Consider the following 24896-nt stretch of genomic DNA (forward strand, 5'->3'; position numbering starts at 1 on the left):
ACTCGCATGAATTTTCCTGCCTAGGTGGGCCTTGAACTGTGATCCTCAGAACTCAGACTCTTGAATAGTTGATTACAGGAGTGAGTCATTGGTGCCTAGCTGTATTTACAAATCTTAAATATCTACAAAGGCCAAGGGGACAAAGTTAACTATCTCCCCATCAGCTTCTTTTGCTCAAGGCTATAGCTTTACTACTTGAGCTACTTTGGCTTTTTCTGTGTATGTGGTACTAAGGAATCGCACGTAGGCTTCATGCATGCTAAGCAAGCACTCTACCACTAAGCCACTTTCCTGCCATGGTTAACTCTCTTGTGTAACAAAACACTACACAGTAACTCCACAGCTAGAATGTAAATATTAAATCAAATCTTTTGTTTGATGTAGGAAAGGAAACTTAAGGAAAATTACCTGAAGTAAACTTGCTCAGAGACCCTAAAAATACCTTTGGAAGGCTGTGTCTGGCAATCATCTGACCCATGGTAAGTGAAAGGGGCAGGTCACTCACTCAGATAACTATATTTGAGGAATGAGTACACAATTATCATGATTTTCAAATTTATAAAGGGGGAAGTTTTACTCTGGGCATGGTGGCACATGATTTGTAATCCCAGCGCTTGAGTACCTAGGCTTACATACAAAGACCTTGTTTCAGAAACAAAGGGGGACAGGTGCTGGGGATATAGCTCAGCGGTTCAGCACCAGCTACCATATATGTGACTGTGAAGGGGTTCCATTCACAGCTCCACCCAAAAAGGTGGAGAAGGTTGAGAAACTGAGACAAGAGGACCCAGTTGAGTGTCATCCTGGACTTTGTAGCAAGAGATCATGTCTTAAAAAGGGTTGGAGAAGGGGCCAGGAGTTTGGCCTAGTGGTTAAAGTGCTTGCCTAGCATGCATGAAAACCCGGGTTCGATTCCTCGGTACCACATACATAGAAAAAAAAAAGCCGGAAGTGGTGCTGAGGCTCAGGTGGTAGAGCTCTAGCCTTGAGAAAGTCCAAGGACAGTGCTCAGGCCCTGAGCTCAAACCCAGAACTGGCAAAAAAAAGGGTTGGAGAAGACAGGTGTCCATGGCTCACACCTAAAAATCCTAGTTAGTCAAGAGGCTGAGATCTGATTATTGTGGTTTAACCACCCATGGAAGTCCATTAGACTGTTATCTCCAAAAGCCAGAAGTAAAACTGCGGCGGTCAAGTGGCAGGGAACCAGCTCAGAGTGGAAAAACTAAGGGACAACACTCACTCCTTGATTTAAAGCCCTAGTACTGGTATACACAAAAAAGTGAATAATTTTGAAATATGTTTCAAAAGAAGATGAACAAATCAAAATAAATTGCATGTAGCTATGAAATAGGAGTGAAATCTTGCTGAAATTGTTTTGGGAAGGAGGAAAGGGAGAATGATAGAGATGGATTGGAATATATTGTAAAAGTGTAGAAATGTAAGGGTGGGAGGGAAATGGGGACCATGTCATGAGAAAGGGTATCAATGTTTGTGAAGTTAGGCACTTTCTATCTGGTGAATATAATGTAACCCTTCTATTAATAACAATAAAAATTATTTAAAGAAGTGTAGACATGTAACTAATTGTCCTCTGTATAATTAAATTAAGCTAATTTAAAAAACTGTGAAAGCAAACTGTCGTGGAAAATGCCTCGTGGTTTCTGGGGAGCAGGAAGGAAAGGGAAGGGGTTGAGTCCAAAGACGACAGATGTCGAGTTTGAATGTCAGTTGTCTTGCTCTTTTTGCTGGTATGAGCCTCCAGCGTCCAGCTTCCTTCTTCTGAGAAGAACAGGAAACAATCTTTGTTTTGAAAAGGTAATTAATTAAAACACAACTTTTACTAAGCAAAAATAGGTCTCTCACTAAACACAGGAAAGCAGTACCATAATACATTCCTAGCATCTTAGAGGTGTACAAAAGGAAAACCTAGACACAAGTCCATAGAACTGACTCCTTTGAAAAGCAGCCTGAATGTTAAAATGTTAAACATGGAGTTCTTCCATATGACCCAGCAGTTGTACTCTGAGGTATAGACGCAAAGGCCTTGAAAACAGGTAGACCTCTGCATGTCTACTGTGTGCTGTAAAACAGCTTGATTCATAACAGCAAATGATGGAAGTAATCCAAGTGTCTATTGATGGATGAGTGGATAAACAAAACATATTCTAGCAAACAATGGAATATTATTCAACCTTAAAAAGGAAGGGAACTGTGCCATATGCTACAAAATAGATAAGCCTTGAGAACATCATGTTCCTGTGACAGAAGCCAGACACAAAAGGCACATAGTAATTCTATTCATAGGAAATGTGCAGATAAGCAAATTCATAGAGACAGAAAGACTAGCCACTGACCTGGGCTGTGGAATCTATGAGGGATTGCTAAAGGGTCTAGAGTTTCTCTGGGGCGTGGTAGTGAAAAAAAATGTTTTGGAATTAAATAGGTGATGACAGCACAGCACTGTGAATGTACTGAATACCAACGACTGGTATACCTCAAATGAATAAATTTCATGGTATATGAATTGTATCTTCAATGATTAAAAGTAAACACACTGAAACTGCAGCTGAATTTACCAATTACTCCCAATCATAAAGGCGGATTTTGGGAAGGTCAGGCAGAGTACACAGTTGTTTGTAAGTCATTTACCTGCCTGTGGCTCAGAGCCCCAGTAGAGCACTGTCATCTATCTGAAAGACATAGCTTAGAGTTGGGGATCTATGCTGATCCATCCATGCTAGACTGGACCAAGCCAAACTCTGGAGCCCAGGATATGGTAATTATAACAATTAGAAAGGAAGTTTTTTTTTCCTGGTGCCAGTCCTGGGGCTTGTACTCAGGGACTGGACACTGTCCTTGAGCTTTTTTTGTTTAGGGATAGTGCTCTATCACTTGAGCCACAGACCCACTTTCAGTTTTTTTGGGGGGTAGTTTAGTGGAGTTAAGAGTTTCATAGATTTTACTGCTTGGGTTGGCTTTGAACCTGATCCTCACACCTCAGTAGCCTGAGTAGTTAGGATTACAGACATGAGCCACTGGTACCTGACCCAGCACATTTTCCGTCCTTCGTTCCTTCCTTTCTTTTTAAGAAAATTGTTTTTCCAGTCCTGGGTTTGAGCTCAGGGTCTGAGCACGGTCCTTGGACTTTCTCAAGGCTAGAGCTCTACCACTTGAGCCTCAGCACCACTTCCAGCTTTTTTTTTTCTATGTATGTGGTACCGAGGAATTGAACCCAGATCTTCATGCATGCTAGGCAAGCACTCTACCACTAGGCCAAATTCCTAGCCCCTTCCTTTCTTTTCTGTTGGTTGTGGGGCTTGAACTCTAGGCCTGAGCGCTGTCCCTGAGCTCTTCAACTCAAGGCTACCACCCTTCCCCATGAGCCACAGCTCCATTTCTGGTTTTCTAGTGGTTAATTGGAGATAAGGTCTCAGGGCCTTTAGTACCCAGGCTGGATTTGAACCTTGATCCTCAGATCTCAGCCTACTGATGTAGCTAGAGTTACAGGGATGAGCGACCGGCTCTGGCACATTTTCTTAATTCCCAAAGGAAACCATGTTCACATTAAATAGTTGTTGCCATTTCCACTCTTCTCGGGCCCTGGAAACCACTAATCTCTGTGAATGTGCCTACAGTAAATAATTCATATTATAAACTTTGTGCCTTGTGGCTAGCTTCTTTGATTTAGCATGTTTTCAAGGTAGCATGAATCAGAACTTCATTCCATTTCATGACTTAATAATATTCTTTCTTGCAGAAATATCACACTGTGTTTATCTATTCATCTATTGCTGGACATATGGCTTCTTTCTACCCTTTGGCTATTATGAATAATGCTGATATAAACACTTGTGTACAAGTTTTTATGTGAACATATGTTTTTAATTATCTTGCATCTGTAAACCTGGAAGTAGAATTACTAGATCATATGGTAACTCCATGTTTAACCTTTGAGGAGCTGTCAGACTGTTTTCTTTGGAGGTGATGAAAATGTTCTGGCCTAGAGAAAAGAGAGAAGGAAGAAAGTGCTTCCATTCAGGAATGTTAGCAGCTAGTGGCAGGGTTTAAACAAAAGTCATCACAAAAGCCAGGTGTAGTGATATATACTCATAATCTCAGCACTTGGTGGGTTGACGAAGGAGGAGTGTAGTTCTAGACTGGCCCAGGCAAAGTTAACAAGACTTTGTCTCAAAAACAATAAAACAAATCCTTAACAGTTGAGACCAAACCTCAAATGGTAAAGCCCCTGATGCCCTGTATTCAATACCCAGTGCTAAAGAAATAAAACACACAAAAACCCCCAATGTACAAACAAAAATATACATCACTGCAAGAAGTGAGGACCAGTGCAGGGCTGTTTCATTTTACGTATTCATGCATTAGTCAATATTCCTCCAGCACTTCTATTGTTGCCTATGTCATATTTGGGCCAGAGACAGCACAGCAACAACTCTCTACCTATAAAAGCATCTGTTTCTACTCTTTTCCCTGCTGTAGAAGTGTTCCAAAAGGAGAGATGGCCAGACTTAAGGGAAATCCATCAAGGAGCCAGGGAAGCTCTGTAGAACACAAGGAAGTAATGGCTTTGCTGTGACCCATTGACAGTAGCAAAAGGAAGAGGTCAAGATAGAAAACTTGGTAAAGTCATAGTCACAACTAGACCCTAGGCAGATGACTATAGAGGGATGCAAGCAAATAAGATAAGAAATAAGGAAAAGCTAGATCTACTCCTTAATACAGACATTTGTGTTGTCCCAGTTCCTCCGGAAAGCCTGTATCTTTAAGATGAGCACTTTATTCTCTAGCAACTTCTTCACATCTCCTTTGGCTTCAATCTCTACATTCTAGTAGGATTCTCACTCTGACTTTCCACACAAGTGGGTTAGACATTTACTAGGGTCAAACACCTAGTCTTCAAGGTTCCCACAGCTGCCATTGTTTCCCTAGATATTGACATTATGCATTATTTTCATCCCCAGCAAAACAGCTCCACTGCTGCTATTTTTTCTCTCAGCTACCTGTTGTGTTTTTTTTTAAAGGACTTTCTCTCTTATTTTATTTTATTTATTTATTTATTTATTTTTGCCAGTCCCGGGCTTGAGCTCAGGGCCTGAGCACTGTCCTTGGACTTTCTCAAGGTTAGAGCTCTACCACTTGAACCTCAGCACCACTTCCAGCTTTTTTGTATGTATGTGGTACCAAGGAATCGAACCCGGGTCTTCGCACATGCTAGGCAACCACTTTAACCACTAGGCTAAACTCCCGGCCATACCTGTTATTTTTTGTTACATTTGTGTAGTTTCCAATGTAAATAACATTTTTGCAGGTTGTGGGGCTTCAACTCAGGGTCTGCCACTTGAGCCACAATGCCAATTCCAGGTTTTGAGTGGTTAGAGAGAGGAACATGAGAAGAGAGAAAGGGGATAGAGAGGGGAGAGAGTGGGGAGAGGGGAGGGAGAGGAGAGGAAGAAGGAGAGTGATAGATCCCTTAAGTCCAGCTCACTTGGTCTATAATAACTCCTTTGGAGAGTGTGTCCCTGTTTTCCTTATCTTGGTTCTTATTAGGGTAGGTCACTTTATATCTGCGTGCCTGGTATGCATCTGTCTGCTGAAGAAGACACGTGAGCCCCTATGTTTACTGCAGCTTGATCTTACTGAAACTTTCAAGGAAAGAGACACAATTACCTACCAGTACTGACAAACAGGAAGGAGCCAATCAGGACTAAGAGCCTTTGAGAAACTGGTACAGGATGTGGTGCAGCGGGGGATCAATATGAGAGTAGCACTCACTCGATTCTATCATATGAAATGAAGCACATAAGCAAAGCAGGGACTTGTTGGGATGGATGTGGCTAAGATTTGCCAACAGAGTCTGAGAAAATCTTCAATGTCAGATTGTGATCAGGCTGGTTGTAGTGTAGTTTTCTGGTGGAAATGGAAGGGCCTGGGAATCTGTCAGTTCCAGGAGCGGAAAGGCCAGCTGACAGGTTGACTTGGGGGGAGGGCAGACAGGCTGTGACTTGCTTCTGGTGATCTACAGAGCCTCTCCTACATGATATATCATGTATACAACAGAAGGGAACCCACATGAATAAAGAGTAACATTCAATTACTCATAATCAGCTTCCCATCCCTACAAAAATGAGAACAAAGATGAAAGACAGTAGGAATTTCATGAGAGAAACGTCAGAGGGCCAGGCTTAGGGTCCATAAAGTTCCAAGGCAGCTTAGTGAAAGAATGGTAGGAGACAGAGAGGCCAGAGATAAGGTAAGAGTGGAGCAGGGGTTGGTGCCTGCATCTCTGACAAGATGAAACCTAACTGCAGACTGGAAGGAAGTGAGGGCTTCAGAAGCAGGTCAAGTAAAGGGGGGCCCAAAATGAGCAGCAGTAGCAGAAAGCTGAAGCTCAGATGCAGTTGCCACTGAAGCTGAGGCAGGCAAACCCAAACCTAGGAGGGGGAGCTGGTGCAAAATGAAAATGCAGGGCCTAGTGTGCAGTTTTGAAATGGTAACAGTGGAGCATTATACCAAACTCTGAGCAACTACATATGCCTTACTGTCATCCCTATTTCCAAACAATGGACTCTACAATTCATTAAGCATCTTCTCAGGGGAGTGACTTGATTAGATGAAAATTTCCAAAAGCCCCATTGTAACTGAAGAGATGGGGTGGGGGGAGGGAAGAAGGGAGGCAGGAAGATGCAAGATGCTACAAGGTAGGTTTTTCATAACCCAATACTGGATCCCAGCTTGGGGTAAAATATATGAGTGTCAGGTGTGGACCTGACCCTCATAAAGGGAGGCAGAAAGAAGAAATCAAAGTGTAAGATGGTTCCATAAGAGTCTGGGCCCCACCTTAGTCTCCAGGGAACAGTCCTGGAAATAGTGAGAACTTAAATGAGGAGGCTCTGGTAGCTTAAGCAATAGACAGATTGTCTACAAACATATTCAACAGAGATCTGAGCAATGACATGGAACTGAGTGGCTGGTGTAGGTGCCATAAATGTAAGGTACTGTCAGGTGAAGAGATGAGCAGGAGATCTAGGCTCTGACTTTCATAGCTTGTATTCTTTTTTTTTTGATATATTGAAAATATTTTGAACTCTTCTTTGGAGCCCTTCTCTTCTGAGAATCTTACCACTTTCACTTTCAAATAAACTTCCTGTCTGCTTAAGAAAATATAATCAGTTCTCTATAATGCCAGCCATCTAGTACATGGGAAAAGTCTATGGTGGAATATTTTAATACTTTTCTGTTTTTTGACTTTTCTTTTTTGGTACTGGGGATTGAACCCACTATGTTGAACTTCCTAGGCAAGTGCTTTGCCACTAAGCTACAATCCAGGCCCATTTCAGTATTTTTTTGGCCAGTCCTGGGTCTTGAGCTCAGGGCCTGAGCACTGTCCTTGGGCTTTCTCAAGGCTAGAGCTCTACCACTTGAGCCACAGCACCGCTTCTGGCTTTTTCTATGTATGTGGTACCGAGTAATCGAATGCATTTATGCATGCTAGGCAAGCACTCTACCACTAGGCCAAACTCCTGGCCCCCATATCAGTATTTTTAAACAGATTTTACCAATATAAATTCAGGCTTTTTCATTTACATGGAGCAGCTAAACAATATATTCAAAAAGTAGAGTGCTGGTGGCTTGTACCTATAATTCTAGTTATTCAGCAGGCTGAGATCTGAGGACCGAGGGCAGAAAAGTTCCTGAGACTATTATTTCCAAATAACCAGCAAAAAGCTGAAAGTGGATGTATGGCTCGAGTGGTAGAGCAGTAGCATTGATTGAAAGAGCTAAGCAAGAATGAGAAGCACTGAGTTCAAGCTCCAGTACCAGCAAAAAAAAAAGAGAAAAAAATAGATAACAGAATATGCCCCAAATGCAGAATCCCAAAGTCAATTAGCTACTTACATTAAGAGATGTATCAAAACTATTTATAAATGAAGCAATAACAGCAATAACCATAAAAACACATTCATTTATGGTGTCTCCCCTGATTCTCTAAGCACATAAACACTTCTGGCAATTTTTTGAAGGTTTCAAATATATTTTATTCCTTCAATATGTCACATTTTAATTAAGTACACAGGGCTTTCATTCAGCATTATGAGTTGGTTTTGAAATAATTCAGTATTACAACAGCTGGTATGATTACTGATCTCTCCATTCCTTTGGGGTGACTCTGCCACCTGGGGACAGGTTCCATTTGATTCCAACTGGTGTTGCTGTGTAAGTCCACGCAGCAAGACAAAGTGACTCCACCAGCTAATATAGCATTACCATATTTGTCATGGAAATCAGGCATTTTTTTTTCTGGTGGCTCTGCCTTGCCATTGTTTGCTGAATACTTTGAAGAACTGGGAGACAGCTTAGATGCTTTTGGCCAAGGGAAACATTGTGGACCTGGAGCTAAAAGAGCAACCACAGGGTCTGGGCTTGACCACATGAATTCTCCTTAGGTATTCTTGCAAACAGCCCACTTCTGGCAATTCTTTTTTTTTCTTTTATTTTTTTTTTGCCAGTCCTGGGCTTAAGCTCAGGGCCTGAGCACTGTCCTTGGATTTTTCTCAAGGCTAGACCTCTACCACTTGAGCCTCAGCACCACTTCCGGCTTTTTTGTATGCATGTGGTACCAAGGAATTGAACCCTGGTCTTCGTGCATGCCAGGCAAGCACTTTAACCACTAGGCCAAACTCCCAGCCCCACTTTTGGCAATTCTTAACCCTACCATTTGTGGTTTTGTTGTCCAAGAAAAAAACTCGAAGTCATCAACGCCTGCTGCCACTTTCCAGAGAAAAGATGTGGCTACTATTACCCCCTCACCAGTCCATCTCCATTTTTTACTAAGTTGTCAGTAGCAAGGAAGAAGGCAGAATGTCATAAAATAAATGAGAATATTCCATTATCTGAACTGATATGCCATCCTCTTTTCCCAACTTACTGCTCTGTGTTGAAAGATGAATATACTTCTGAATCTTCAATTTATTCTGACATTATATATAATCCATTATAAAATATACAGATAGTACAAAATCCAAGCAAACTGTCAGGTTTACAGAATAAACACGTTTGTGTGTGTGTGTGTGTGTGTGTGTGTGTGTGTGTGTGTTTTAATATTGACTTTTCTAGAAGTGGAGAGAGAAGCAGGATTTATGAGCTTTAGTGTTTAGGGAAGAGGACTGAAGAGCCATGCTGAGTGAACAAGGTTATCCCATATGTGACTGTCACTAACTTTCCTATCATTACTTGGTGCTGTAATGAGGAGAAACATCAGCAAAGGAGAGTGGATTCTTTGGCAGAAAGATCAGATGTATACATGTTAAGGATATTGGTGGCAAGCAACAAATCCAAACCCAGATGATTTCCAAAGACAAGGACTTAGTAAAAGCTACTTAAGATGAATGTGGTAATTGTTGTATAACAATGTAAATGTGCTTCATACCATGGCGTTACATACTTAAAATGGTTAAGATAATAAATGTTTTTATGTGTTTTCTTTCCACAACAAAAAATTGGGAGTTAGAAGACACCTGCAATCCAATCCCAGCACTTGGGAGGCTAAGGCAGGAAGGCCACAAATTCTAAGCCAGCTTAGATTGCACAGGAAGACTGTCTAAAAAAATTAAAAAGAGAACTGGGAGTTTAGGGCAGTGTTAGAGTGCTTGCCTAGCATGCACAAAGACCCAGGTTTGATTCCTCGGTACCACATACAGAGAAAAAGCCTGAAATGGTATTGTGGCTCAAGTGGTAGAGCTAGTCTTGAGAAAACCCAAGGACAGCACTCAGGCCCTGAGTTCAAGCCCTGGGACTTGCAAAATAAATAAACAAACAAATTAATTAATTAAAATAAAAAAAGGCTCCAGGGGTCGGGAGTTTGGCCTAGTGGTAGAGTGCTTGCCTAGCATGCACAAAAACCCAGGTTTGATTCCTCTGTACCATATACATAGAAAAAGCCAGAAGTGGTGCTGAGGCTCAAGTGGTAGAGCTCTAGCCTTGAGAAAGTCCAAGGATAGTGCTCAGGCCCTGAGTTCAAAGAACATGTGAGTCCACCCAATCCAGGGCAGCCAGTACTACCCCTACCTCCCTGCATGTGGGAAGCAGTAGGCATCAACCCTCTGGCCCCAGAGCCCCTCACCAACGATGACAGGGATCCTCTTTCCTGTCTGCCCTGGAGCAGGTAAGGGTGACTGACAGGACCCAGGACACATACCCATATCCTTGTTCAGGGCTCTGGCCCTTTTATTTGGTAAAGGGCCATAGTAAATTTTTTTTCCCATCATGGGACTAGAACTCAGGGCCTGGGCACTGTCCCTGAGCTTCTTTTTGCTCAAAGCTAATGCTCTACCATTTGAGGTACTGCGCCAATTCTGCTGTTTGTTTGTTTTTTTTCTGTTTATGTAGTTCTGAGGAAACGACCTAGGGCTCTCACTCTACCACTAAGCCACTCTCAAGGCTACCATTCTCAAAGCTAGCACTCTACCACTAAGCCACACTCCAAGCCCTATAGTAAGTATTTTTATTAACTACTTTTTGATCCAGGTACCAGGGGCTCATGCCTATAATCCTAGCTACTCAGGAGTCTTGAGGTCTGAGGACTGAGGTTTAAGCAACCTGGGCAGACAAATCAGACTCCCTCCAATTAACCATCAAAAAGGCAGGTAGGACTGGGAGTGTGGCCTAGTGGTAGAGTGCTTGTCCAGCATGCACGAAGACCCGGGTTCCATTCCTCAGTACCAGAAAAGATGGAAATGGTACTGTGGCTCAAGTAGTAGAGCTCTAGCCTTGAGAAAGTCCAAGGATAATGCTCAGGCCCTGAGTTCAAGTCCCAGGACTGGCAAAAAAACAAAAAACAAAAACAAAAAGGCCAGGCAGAGTGCCAACAGAGAGTGGGAGAATAAAAGCCAAGTGACAGAACAAGAGGCTCCAAGTTCACACACATGTGTGTGTCCATGCATGTCTACACACACACACGCACATTCTTTCTGCTTTTATGGCTAGAGTTGCTTCACAATCTCACAACTTGGAGTTGTAGCAGGAAAACAGCCAAACATGAAGGAATTGGGTGGAATTGGGTTGTAATCAAACCGTATTTGCAAAAAAAAAAATCCTCAGGGGCCACATATGGAGACACATTTATATAATCCCAGTACATGGGGAACTGAAGAAAGATAACGACATGGAGGATTGTGAGCTTGAGGTCAGCCTGGGGCAACTTAGGCTTCACAATGTGAAGCTGTCAGTCATAAGTAAACAAAAAACTCAGCAATAGACCTGAGCTGACCCTCAGTACAGAGTTCAGCAGCTGCTGCCTTAACTAAAAAGGAAGACATGCAAATAAGTAGCCTGCATTTTTAGCAATTTTATTCTTTGATGGCCTTCCACCAAACTCATAAGATAGGGTAAGAATTCCCCTAAATGCAGATGGGGACCAAAGTGGAGTGTCCACCGCACATGACACCTACAAAGCGTGGGTCCCTGAAGAGGCGTGATGGAAGAGTCTGGAGAAAGGGTGAAAATTATGTCAGGAAAGATGAGGACTTGTCAGTGACACAGCACTGTGGAGGTCTACTGGGGACTGATGAGGATTCTTTCATAGATAGAAAGGCTTTGCAGAATTGGCCTGCAGGATGTGAGGAAGCATAGAGAACTCATGCTAAAAGGAGAAACAGACTGAGTAGAAGTTGAACAAGGATGGATCTGAAGGACAGTCTTAATTCAGATGGAAAATTTTAAAACATAGTCTATAGTGATGGCATGACTTGTGAGAGGAAGGGAGACTGATGGAATCCTAGGGAACTTGGAATTGTGGTTGTCACCACAAAATGGAAGAAGAGGAAGTCCTTGTCACCAAGCCATCTGAGCTAGGGTCTGTGGGTAGAGCAGTTTTCAGTGATGACAAAGGGAATGGGTGACTGAAGTCACTGGAAGGGTCAAGGAGGTGAGATATCACATTAAAGTCACCTATAGGGTAGAAAGGAATGAGACACAGAGATAGTGATTGTAGCCCTAGCACCAAATCCTGAACAAAGGAGAACTATCTGAGGTAATGAGCAAGGCCATAACAGGAAGTCTATGAGCTTGGACAGCTGAGGGTCACAGCTCCTCCTCCTGTCCATGAGCACATGAAACAATAACCATCAATGAGATGCTCTCAGAAGAGCTGCAGAAGATTTGGTATGAGATAGGGACACACAGAGGTGGGGACTAGGTCAGATAGGGAGTGGAATGTGGAAAGAGAAGCAGGGGCCACATTAGGGACTTTGATGTTATTTGGCAGCAGGGCTTCCACTTTAAAACCAATGGAGTGAGACTGGACTCTAGGGATCCCATAAAAGACAGAAATATGTAGTGAAGCTCATGAGACAATGTAGGAGCCAGAAAAACATATATGACTCAGAACAGTGACAGAGGGATTAAAGAAGAGAAAGGTGGGAGAAACAAAAGGACAGTGGGCCCATAGATGTAACCAGCCCAAAAAAAGGCACAGGATCCCTTAGTCTCCAGCTTGGGAGACTATGATAAAGAACAGGGCATATGACACGTGTCTTCTGAACTATCAAGCTTATTTTGGGGATGGCGCTCAAGAGGTACAGCAGACAGCGAGTTGAGAATAAGAGGAAGAAAAGAGGCCAAACAAAATAAGGCCAGGGACTATTTGGGAGGAAGAGGATCACGGGAAGGAGACAGTGTACAAGAGAGGTTAATGGGGGAATGAATATGATTGAAATACAATATATGTATATATGAAAATGTAACAAAACTCCATTATCCTGTGAAATTAATATATGTTAATCAAAACATTCAAGAATGAAAACCCTTTCGAATGCCTTGCATAGTAAAAATCTGATGGAAATGCACATATACTTTGTGTAAGCCTTTTTCTACCATTAAAGCAAAATAAGTTATTTCCTTTGCCATTCATTTTTATGCTCTCTATTGCCACCTAATGGGATGTCAGCTGAAGGCCAAAACCTCCTCTACTTACCCACAGAGTGGAACCAAAGCTGTGGAGCTGTACCCCTAGATGGAGGAGGAGTAAAGGAGCCAAGCTACTTCTGAAAGATCAAGACCAACTGCCAGAAGTTCCTAGAGCTTAATCTTAATAATACTACTTAGGCTGGGAGTTTGGCCTAGTGGTAGAGTGTTTGCCTAGCATGTACAAAGACCTGGGTTCAATTCCTCAGTACCACATACATACAAAAGGCCAGAAGTGGTGCTGTGGCTCACGTGGTAGAGCTTTGGCCTTGAGAAAACCCTAAAACAGTGCTCAGGCCCCAAGTTCTAGCCCCAGGACTGGCAAAAAGAAAAAAAAAGCAATACTCCTTAATCTTAATAATACTGACTTATGGGCTGAAGATATAACTCAGGGGCAGAGTGCTTACTTGGTATGCCCAAGGCCCTGGGTTCCCTCCCTAGCACCACGGAAAAATAAAGCAACCCCCACTCAAAACCATTACCTAACTCAATTTAAGGTTTTTCTCCCCTCCCCAGCTGGGATGGACGATGGACACGGTACACAGTAGCTCACATCTGTAACCCTAGCTACTCAGGAGGCTGAGATCTGAGGATCAAGGTTTAAAGCCAGCCCAGGCACAAAAGGATCTGAGACTCTTATCTCCAATTAACCCCTAGAAAATGGGAAGTGGGGCTTGGCTCAAGTGTAGAACAGTAGCCTTGAGCTGAAGAGCTCATAGATAGTGCCCAGGCCTAGAGTTCAAGCCCTATGACCCACAAAAAAAAAGATTTTTTTAACAGACTTGTATGACATTGGTTTCTCTGTTCCCCCTGAATCATATAAAATCGAGGCACACTGAAAGTACCAATCTGTAGACATTCATGAAACCATTGTTTGGCTAAATAAAAAATTCTGAGGCAATAGGAACCTGTTGGCTCATGACTGTAACTGAAGCTACTCAAGAGGCTGAGAGCCAGCTTGGACTTCCATGAGACTTAATCTTCAGTTAATCACAGAAAAGGCTGGAAGTGGTGCTGTGGCTCAATTGCTATAGAGCTAGCCTTGAGCAAAAAAGCTCAGGCACAGTGGCTAGGCCTTGAGTTCAAGCCCCAGGACAGACATACAATTTCTGTAGGCACAAAACCTAGATGAACTCGGTTTTAAATCCTACACTACTAACTTTGGATATACTTTTTAGCATTTGGAAAGCACAAATAACGGAAGTTTCACTAGGTGTGGGAGCATGACTCAATTGGTAGAGTGCCTGCCAAGCAAGCACAAGGATCTAAGTTCAAACTCCAGTATTGCCCCCCTACCTATCTCGTAGTACCTCAGAGAGGTACCTCGTACATGTAATTCTATCTACTAAAGAGGCAGAGATGAGAAGAATCAGGTTTAAGAATAGTCAGGATAAAAGTTATTAAAATCTCATGTCAACTAATAAGGTGGGTGTAGCGACACACTGTTGCCAGCTCAGCTATGTCAGGTATAGTTAGGGGGACTGCGGTCAGATGTTGGCACAGGCAAAAATGCCAGGCCAGTTTCTAAAAACTAAGTGGTAAAATAACCAAAGGGAAAAAAGTCTGGGGACACAGATCAAGTGATAGAGTGCCTACCTAGCAAGCACAAGGCCTTGAGTTCAAACTCTAGTATTTCTAGTAATTGCGGGAAAACAAAACAAAACAACAACAACAAAAATAACAACTCTAGTATTTCTAGTGACACTGTCAGGACGTACTATACTAGCAAGGGAAGGGGTGACAATGTCCAAATAGAAATGTACTCTTTTTCCCCCCTCCAGGATTTAAACTCATGGCCTAGACACTGCCCCTGAGCCTTTTTGTGCTTAAGGCTAATGCTCTACCATTTGTACCACAGCACCACTTCAGGCTTTTTCTGAGTAGTTATTGGAGATAAGAGTTTCATGGACTTTTTTGCCTGGGCTGACTTTGAACCACAATTCACAGATCTCAGCCTTTTGAGTAGCTAGGATTACAGGTGTGAGCCACTAGCACCCAGCTAAGAAATGTACTCTTGGGCTGGGAGTGTGCCCTAGTGGTAGAGTGCTCACCTAGCATACATGAAGCCCTGGGTTCGATTCCTTGGTATCACAAACACAGAAACATCTAGAAGTGGCCCTGTGACTCAAGTTGTAGATTGCTAACCTTGGGCAAAAGGCACTCAGGGGTTAAAATGGCAAAAAAATATGAGAAAATGCTTATCATCCATGATCATAAAAAATGCAAATAAAACAACCCTAAGATACCACCTTACCCCAATTAGAATGGCCAATATTCTGAACTAAGACAACAACAAATGGTGGTGGGGTTGTGGAGAAAGAGGAACCCTACTGCACTGCTGGTGGGAATGTAAACTGGAAGGCAGTTTGGAAGCTCCTTAAAAAAAACTAAACATAGGGGCCAGGAGTGTGGCCTAGTGGTAGAGTGCTTGCCTAGCATGCACAAAGACCTGGGTTCTATTCCTCAGTACCACATACACAGAAAAAAGATGGAAGTGGTGCTGAGGTTCAAGTGGCAGAGTGCTGGCCTTGAGAAAAAGTTCAAGGACAGTGCTCAGACCATGAGCCCAAGCCCAGGACTGGAAAAAAAAAGAAGCAAAACAAGACTGAAAATAGACCTTCCCTACGATCCAGCCATACCACTCCTGGGCATCATAACCCAGGATATGATGACACCTACAAAGCCATGTTCATCTCTGCACTATTCACAATAGCCAAGCGATGGAAACAACCTGGATGCCCTACTACAGATGAATGGATACAAAAAATGTAGATAATATATATATATATACACACACAATGGAATTCTACATATTCACCAGACAAGATAAAATAGTGGCATTCGCTGGGAAGTGGATGACACTAGAGTGAATCATGTTGAGTGAGATAAGTCAAAATCAAAGGAATAAAAGGCACATTGTCTCCTTGATATGTGGATATTAGATTCAAACAGTACAAGAGCGATGACTCAATATTCAGGTACCCAAGGTTATAGACATGGTCTTGGAGATATAAACATAACTACATAGACATAAAAATCTATGATGGGATATATACTCTATCGACACAATGTGACATTTTATATATTGATATGGATCTATGACATACAAACCCTCAGCTTAATTTTAATTATGTTCTAAAATCTATGTGCCAATGATTGCATATAGATTCCCATTTTGAATACTTGTTTGTTAAACATGACATTTGAAATACGATGTAAAAATCAGTGTTAAAAAAAAGCACTTAGGGACAGTGCCCAGGCCCTGAGTCCAACTCCTAAGACTGGCGGAAAGAAAAAAAGGGAGAGAGAGAGAGAGACAGACAGACCAGCCAGCCCAAGCTGTAGGGGAAGGGACAAGGACAAAGAACACAACTTGAATGAAACTCCCAGTGACAAGTTTTTGCTGGTTAAGAGCTGTAACAAAGGCTCATGTTTGTAATCTTAGCTACCCAGGAGGCTGAGATCTGAGGATCCCAGTTTGAAGCCCACCAGGTAGGAAAGTATACTTAAAAGAAAATTTGCTTCAATGTAAGGAGATACCTAAGAAATCAGGGAAAAATATTTTTTGCCAGTCCTGGGCAAGAACTCAGGGTCTGGGCACTGTCCCTGGGCTTTCTCAAGGACAGAGCCCTACCACTTGAGCTACAGCTTTTTTTCTGTGTATGTGCTACCAAGGAATCGAACCCAGGGCTTCATGCATGCTAGGCCACACTCCCAGCCCCAGGAAAAATATTTTATTGTCATTATAAAGGAGATGTACAGAGGGATTACTATGACCTTAAGTCAGGTCATGAGTACATTTCTTTTGGGACAATGTCACCCTTTCCATCAAATTATCCTAGGTTTCCATCCTGTTCCCATCCACAAGTTGTATGTTTCATTTTCAACACAGTGTTTAGTGAGGACCACTTCTGCATTTAAGAAAAATATATTAGGATATTGTATTACTGATTATAAATTGAATCTAAAAGCAAAGATTGTTCGTACTGGAATGATTTACTACTGGGTAAAGCTCCATGGAGAAACTGTTATGCCCTCTGCCATAGTGGGAGATTTTAATACATTTCCTAGCAGCTGGTAATCAGGCAAAATGACAGGAGATGGATGTCACATACATCCAGTTCTCTGACCACAGTGTTATTAGCCACTAAATGCTGGTTGAAAGTATAGGGAGAAAGACACCTACATATATAGGAATGTAAATTAGAAGAGCCGCTATGGGGAACCAGATGAACATTCCTCAATAAAAAATAAATAGAACTACCATATGATTCTGAAATACCACTGGGATATATGTTAAGGCGTGTAAGTCAATATAAAATGGAGATATTTGCATAACCTATGTTTATAGTGGTACTATTGATATGGACACAGGTCCATGTCAATCAGCCCAAGAATCCATTAATCAATGACTAGGTAAAGAAAATGTAGTATACATACATATATACACACAAAATGGAGGATTATTTAGCCATAAAGAATGAAATTATATCAGTTTCAGGACAATGAATGGGACTGAAGATCATTATGTCAAGTGAAATAACCTAAATGTAGAAAGACAAAACCATAGCTGGTGCAGTGGCTCATGCCTCTAATCTTAGGACACACACAAAAAGACAAAACCACATGTGCACTCCACACACAAAAGAAAAAAAGACTTAAAAAGTCTTGAGGAGCCAGGTGCGATAGCTCACACCTGTAATCCTAGCTACTCAGGAGGCTGAGATCTGAGGATCGAGGTTTAAAGCCAGCTTGGCATGAATGTCCGTGAGACTCTTATCTCCAATTTACCACCAGAAAACTGGAAGTGACACTGTGGCTCGAGGGGTAGGGCAGTAGCCTTGAGCTGAAGAGCTCAGGGACAGTGCCCAGGCCCAGAATTCAAGTCCCACAACCAACCAAAAAAAAAGACGTAAGAGGGGGTCAGGGGAGGATAAGAGAGGATAATGGTCAGGAAAAACTGTGAGACTCTTATCTCCAATTAACCACTCAAAAGCTGGAAGTGGAACTCTAGTGGAATGCAAGTGTTGAGCACAAAAGCCAAGTCTTTGAGCATGAGTCTCTGAGTTTAAGTCCAAAGGAGAGGGAGAGAACATAGATGTTCCACAATCTTGAAAAAGATGATGTGAAGAATTTTGTATTCGTCAATTTAGTTACTCGGAAAAATGGGCAAATTTCTGGAAAAATATAACTTCTCTCACACTGACCCAATCAAGTGCAGGGAAGATAGAAATAGATGTAATATGTTTGCTGGCCATAGAACCTCAAAATATATAATAAATACTCTGGGAGCTACTGTTCCCCAACAGAGTGGCCTGGATGGCTAGAAGGGTAGCAAGGATATCACATGCAGCATGATGCTTGAGTGTACACTTCCTGAACTGTGAACCATGCAGAGAGATGTCACTCACTCAACAGTGGAACCCAAACGTGATGGAATATAGGGAAAAGATTCGACTTGGCTGTGTCCAGGAGTCAGTCTGGCGTGGCATGATGTCGACAGAATGCCAATGAGCTGTGGAACAGGAATGGAACTGAACATTGGCTTGTACTGTTTTTTTCTTTCTTATTACTTTTTACAAATTCGGTAAACAAAAACTGCATCCGTTTGTTTTCAAAGGTCTGAGGCAGAACTTTTTCTATCTTCATTGGTCATCTATATCTCTTCTTTAATGAATTTTTGTCCATCTTCCTTATTCAGTAATGGTGATTCGTATATGTCAGTAATAAGTGTCACACACAAATCTAGACTGATGAGGAAATTTCAAAATCTGCCCACATGTTCTCACAATGACTACTGAATGGTCAGATACAATGGTGCCCACTGCCTAGTCAGATGACTCATTGAAAGCCACCTGCAACCAAAGTGTTCTTAACAATGCAAACATACCTTACTGGTCCCTACCCTTCCTCATCTTCTTTCCAGAAGAGTCCCTTGGGTTACTATTCATGTCTATAAACTACTATCCCAATATCCAAATGACACAGAACCAATCAAAACTCCCCCTCCCCTCTTTCTCTCTCTGTGGTAGGTCTTGAACCCAGAGCCCAGGCACTATCCCTGAGTGCTTTTTGCTTAAGGGTAGTGTTCTACAACTTTGAGCCACAGATCTACTTCTGATTTACTGGTGGTTAACTGGGGCTAAGTTTCATTGACTTTCCTGCCCAGGCTGGCTTTGAACCACAATTGTCAGATGTCATCCTCCTGAGTCGCTAGGATTATACGCCTGAGCCACCAGAGCCCATCTTCCTACCGTTTTTGAGACAGAGTCTTGTTATAGGCCAGGATTGCCTGGAACTTGTGATTCTTAGGCCTCTGCCCTTCCCTCCAGAATGCTGGGATTATAGATATGAACCACCATGCCTACCCCGTTATTCCAATAGTTTCATGATCCTCAATTTCACTGAAGCACAGAAATACACAAAGCAGTAGTTTAAAGGCAGCACTCATGCTCAAGTATAGCATGTGACTTAATTACTGAAATCACCAACTAAGTGACAGAGGTAAGGTTTGATTCCAAGCTGAGGTGGCTCAAAAAAACCTCATGTTGTTTACTATTTTCAAGGCAAAAATTGTGAGAGTGTAAAAGTACCTTGCCCAGGCATTGAACATACTGCTCCAAGGTCCTCAGTTGCAAGCAACAGAAGCAACAAGGCTAACTTCAATGACGAAGAGATCTTATGAATAAGGATGAGTAAAGCACAAGTGGAAACCAAGAGAATACTGGTCAATCAGGCTTAGAAAAGTGGAGAAATTGCACAACCCAAAATACTGCCCAGGTTATATTAAAGGGTCATCTGGTTGGGACACTCACCTAGGGTGTTACTACTATGTCAACACTACATATATGCCACTGGTTTTCTGAATCAGGTGCCAATACTATGACTGACCTTTCAAAGGCCCTCTGGATCAATTGGGTTTGAGTAAGTTTAGGCTTCATTACTACCAACTAGCTTCCAGGGAAGAAGGGAGTAAATATGTCTGTTGCCCTGAGATACACTGGCAGTACCTCTCCTGTATGTTCTCTGTCTGCTTTACTAACAGAAAAGGTATGCCCTAGCCTGCTCATCATTGTTCTTGCCTGCTTTTGCCCTATTGGCTATGGGCATGGCACAGCTCTTACTCACAGGCTCTGGAATTGCTCACATATCTGCCTTCCACTGATAGGAAGAGGCTTTAAAAGGCATTGTGTCTCTGCTCAATGCTCTTGAGCTCTTGGTTTCTGTTTACAAAGAGACTGTCCAATAGTTGCTTCAATCTCCTGGGTCCTGAAATGAGAGGCCTACAAACAAATTTGAACTACATCTTGCAGCTGACCCAGGCCTATTGAATGAGGGAAAAAAAGATTGTTATTGTAGTCACTGAACTGCTGGGGCTATTTATCTCCTAGCAAAAGATGATGGTTATGAGGATGGAAGTGGAAATTACTGTGTAAGCCTGGAGGCTGAACCATCATGTGCATTTCTGCCCATCCTCCTCCCCTTCTTCTTACTCAGAAAGGTTGGTCCAATAGCCAGAGCTGCAACTGCCAATCTTACAACCATGAGGCAACCTTAAGGACAGAATTTTCTCACTAAAGGGCCCTGGGTCATAGATACTTATTGAGATACCATAGTGGCCATAGGCGAGCAGACTACCTATCTCTAATTCCTCATAGTACACCAGAGAAAAGCTAAACACAAACTCCCAATCCCACCTTTAGGGTGGGATAAGCAGAAACCAGAGTCCACTTATCACCAACCCAAAATATATACAATGAAGAATTCTTTGAATACAAATAAAGGTTTTTGGGATGGCCAGAACAAGAATAAAACAGGTATGTGTATGTTATACTAATATTATGAGGCTTGCTCATGATACTGCATTTCACCACCATATCACAACCATTATAGCTCAAAGCATTGAAAAGGAATGACAAAATACGTCCTATTTTTTTAGTTAAAACTATGTGAATTATTGATAAGTGAAATCACAAACAAAAATAAACCCAAATAATTCAGAATGAGATTAGTACAACACACATGCCTATGTGGTAAGCTCCCAGTTATTCAAAATCAAAAGCAACCAACCAAAAAACTTACCTCATTGCAAAAATATAAAAAGCTGGGCCAGGAGTTTGGCCTAGTGGTAGAGTGCTTGCCTAGCATACACGAAGACCCAGGTTTGATTCCTTGGTACCACATATATAGAAAAAGCCAGAAGTGATGCAGTGGCTCAGGGTAGAAGTCTAGCCTTCAGGAAAGCCCATGGACAGTGCTCAGGCCCTGAGCTCAAGCCCAGTACTGGCAATAAACAAACAAACAAAAAATAAACAAAACAAAAGAAAATATTAAAAGCTTGAAAAAGTAAGTCTACAAAACAAGCCATCTTTTACAACACTAGATTCCTTGACTTTCCAACCTGACAAGAACAAAAACAAAACACTGATTGAATTGCTGAGACCCAGTTCAATTAGCTTGAGCACAGAAGATGTTCTCCTACACTACTGGCAACCAGCAGTGAAAAAAAGCAACCAAGAGTGAAGGAAGGGGTGGCATTGTCTAAAAAAAGAAATTCATTTATTACTTGGCTTGTGAAACAGTAACTCCTCTGCATATCACCTTTGTAATAACAATAAAAGTATTTGATAAATAGAAGCAGCTGAAGCATCCTGAGGGAACCCAGACACTAAGCACAGGTAACAGTCATACTTAAGACATATGGCCAGATTCCATGTGAATGAGCCAGAAATCTTTCTTCCTATTCCCTCTGCTGTGGTGTGTGTGTGTGGGGGGGCAGCTCCAAGACCATTCTTTCCTCACTCATTAGTTACTGAGTGCCTCCATGTGTGGGGGGCCATCCTGCACAGGGAGGATTTAAGGGGACACACTCAACTCTGTGTTGAAGAATTTTATTAACCACTTAGGGAAGAGCGATGTGAAAGGAAGGGGCTGCAACAAATGCTTATAGGGGTTGGCCAGGGCTCAGAGATAGAGTGGCCAGCAGCCTGGGCTGGGGATCTAGAAGGGCAATGTCTCTGTTCAATAATTAGTTCCTACCTATGGTTCTATTCAGTGAAACCCCAAACTACAGACGCCATGCTCTTGGGTACGTTAAGTAGTTCATCTGCTGGCAAAACACAAATGTTAGAACAAATACAAAGCTACAGATTGCAAAGGCACCTGACAGCCTTTGAAATTCATTTCTTTTGCTTTGCCAAGCCGTGCTTGGAAATTGTACATTAAATCATACTTATACAGGAGGTGTGTTTATAAAGAGGCAAAAATGTGTGCGTGCTATTTAGATTTGTTCCATGTTTTAGATAACTGTACCTCCCCCTAAAGTAACTCACATTCCACGTATCTTCCCTTTCTATGTGGCTTCTCACGCACAGCAATAACACTGCTCCTGTTAGCCATGGAGAAGATAGGGAAGCAACAGCAGAACAGGCTACATGCTATTTTGCCTTGTTTACTTATTTTTTGACAGACATGAACTCAGGAGCTGGGTACTATCCCTGAGCTCTTTTGCTCAAGGCTAGTGCTCTGCCAGTTGAGCCATAACTCCACTTCTGGATGTCTTGGTAGTTAACAGGAAGTAAGAGTCTCACAGACTTTTCGGACCTGGCTGGCTTAGAACTCAATCCTCAGATTGAGTTCTAATCCTTAGATTACAGGCATGAGCTACTACCTTCCAACTGCCCTGTTTGTTTTAAGACGAAAACCTTAAGGCAAAGGTCCATTTCAGAATATATTCATCCATAGAATATAGTCATACGTGATTTCAGGAATGGGGAATATAGCAGGAAGAGGTGAAAAACAAATCACAACAGACAAAAAACCCCTCTGTCCTCACAGGGCTTAGCTTCTAGTAGGAGAAGGAAAGGAGAAAAAAACACCCAGTGAAATGGCTTCTGGTAGAAGGTGACAAGTATTATGTTAGGCAGGGGAGGGATGGAGGAAGGATATGAATTAAGAGGACTGGTCTGAAGATTCACATTGGCAAATTGACATTTGAACTGCAATGATGGCACAACCATTATAGAGAACTGCACAGTCCCTGGGGAAAGACAGCAGGGTAGGGGCCAACGTGTGGAAGTAGGGGTAGGAAGGACATCAGACAGAGGAGACACATTCAGTATATGAGCAACAGAAGAGCAGCAGGAGTGACCATCACATCAGGCCTTGCAGGCCGCTGTAAAAGGACTTGGCTTGTGACTGAGTGACAAGGGACAGTTTTAAGCAAGAATACCCTGGAGTGGACTACAGGTTACACACTGAGCACAGACGTATGAACTAAATGCAGAGACAGGGAGACAGGATGCGTGGACTCAAAACGTTATGGTGGAACTGGGGAAAACCTGGCAGATTCTGCATCTATCTTGTAGGTAAAGTGAAAGGTTGTGTGAACAAGCAGGACCGTAACTTGTATGAGCAAGGAGCCATTCATTTGCCTTAAATTTCTTTTGGAACGAGGGTAAAGAAAAGTCTAACTCTGAGCCCTCCAACACAGAACAGAGAGAATGAAGAACTAGATATTTATATAACTCAGGATTTCCAAAGGGCCCAGGCACCATCCTAGGTGTTTGGAGTATATCATCAATCTAGTGGACAGCCCCTGCCCTGTAGAGCTCATGTTTCAGTGGGGGGTGAGATTTTGGATAATCACTGCCTATCAAGGCTAGAGCTCTACCACTGAGCCACAGCACCACTTCTGCTTTTTTTTCTATGTATGTGGTACTGAGGAATCGAACCCAGGTCCTCATGCATGCTAGGCAAGGACTCTACCACTAGGCCACACTCCCAGCCATATATATATATATATATATATATATATATATATATATATATATTTTTTTTTTTTTAAAGACACACAAGCTGTGGTTTGAAAAAGCAGGGCAACTAGGATAGGCTCCACCTAGAAGAAGACATCAGCATGGATATCAACAGAATGAAAGGACTGACATTTTGTGCAGCTACTGCAATCAAATGATAATGAAAGATTCAGGAAGAGGACCAGCGAAATTGGCCCTGGATTCAACAACCCAAAGTTCTTTGACCAGGGACCTCAGAGAGCAGCCTGATCATGCTGTGACAGCAGAGAGCTCATGAAAGTATGTGGAGAAAGGGAAGGAGTGTAGCGGATACAGGGAAATAATGAAGCCGGAAGGGAATGGTTTCAGGGGCAGCTTTTGATTAGGTGGAGAAATAGGAGGAGCTTCCAGGAAAATGGAAGGTGAACCTCTGATACAGTGGAGGCCTGAAGAGATGGCTTGACCTACAAGCAAGGAGTCAGGATAGGGTTCCTTGGCTGCAGGAAGGAGGCAAAATGAAGGGGTTGAAGAAGTCTGTGGATATTCACTCTAGATTGCCTCCCTGCTGTCTAGTAACTAAGATCAGAGCAATAAGAGGTTACAAGGTTCAGTAGCCTCTTATGATCTGATACAAAGTGTCTCGTAAGAGGCATTTGTATTGAGGTTTGGTCTCCAGCTGATGGAGACCAATCATCATTGAGTGCTAATTAATCCAATCATAAAAGTGCTGACCAGTAGATGGATTCAGAATTTGATAGTGTTACTGGAAGGTGGTAGAAATGTTAAGAGGTGGGAGCTAGTAAAGCAGGAGGGCTTTTGATGGATGTATCTTGTCCCTTATTCCTTCTTCTCTGAGACTCTCTGTTTCCTGGCCACCATGAAGTGAACAGGTCTGCTGCTATGATCTGCCTTACCATTTGTTTAGAAACAACAGAGCCAGCTGATTACTGAAATTTCTGAAACCATGAACCAAAATAATAACTGTTGGTTTTCTCAGATAACTGACACAACTTAAACACAGCTGAAGGGGGTGCAGGGGAAGAAGACTAGTGGGGAACTTGGCTGACCCAGTATGAAGCTGGGGAGGACATGAATGAAAGACAAGGCCCCCAAGGAAAAAGGAGT

General features: G+C 42.4%; 1 protein-coding gene and 1 pseudogene across 1 annotated transcript in view; both read right to left on the bottom strand.

The window, feature by feature from the left end:
- The window catches only part of Mecp2 (methyl-CpG binding protein 2), a 77481-nt gene that overhangs the window by 17336 nt on the left and 35249 nt on the right, over positions 1-24896 (bottom strand). The window lies entirely within an intron of this gene.
- Positions 8075-8964, bottom strand: LOC150041740 (cytochrome c oxidase subunit 7B, mitochondrial pseudogene; annotated as a pseudogene).

Source organism: Megascapheus bottae, chromosome X (genome assembly GCF_031878675.1).
Source record: "Megascapheus bottae isolate mThoBot1 chromosome X, mThoBot2.hap1, whole genome shotgun sequence".
Lineage (NCBI taxonomy): Eukaryota > Metazoa > Chordata > Mammalia > Rodentia > Geomyidae > Megascapheus > Megascapheus bottae.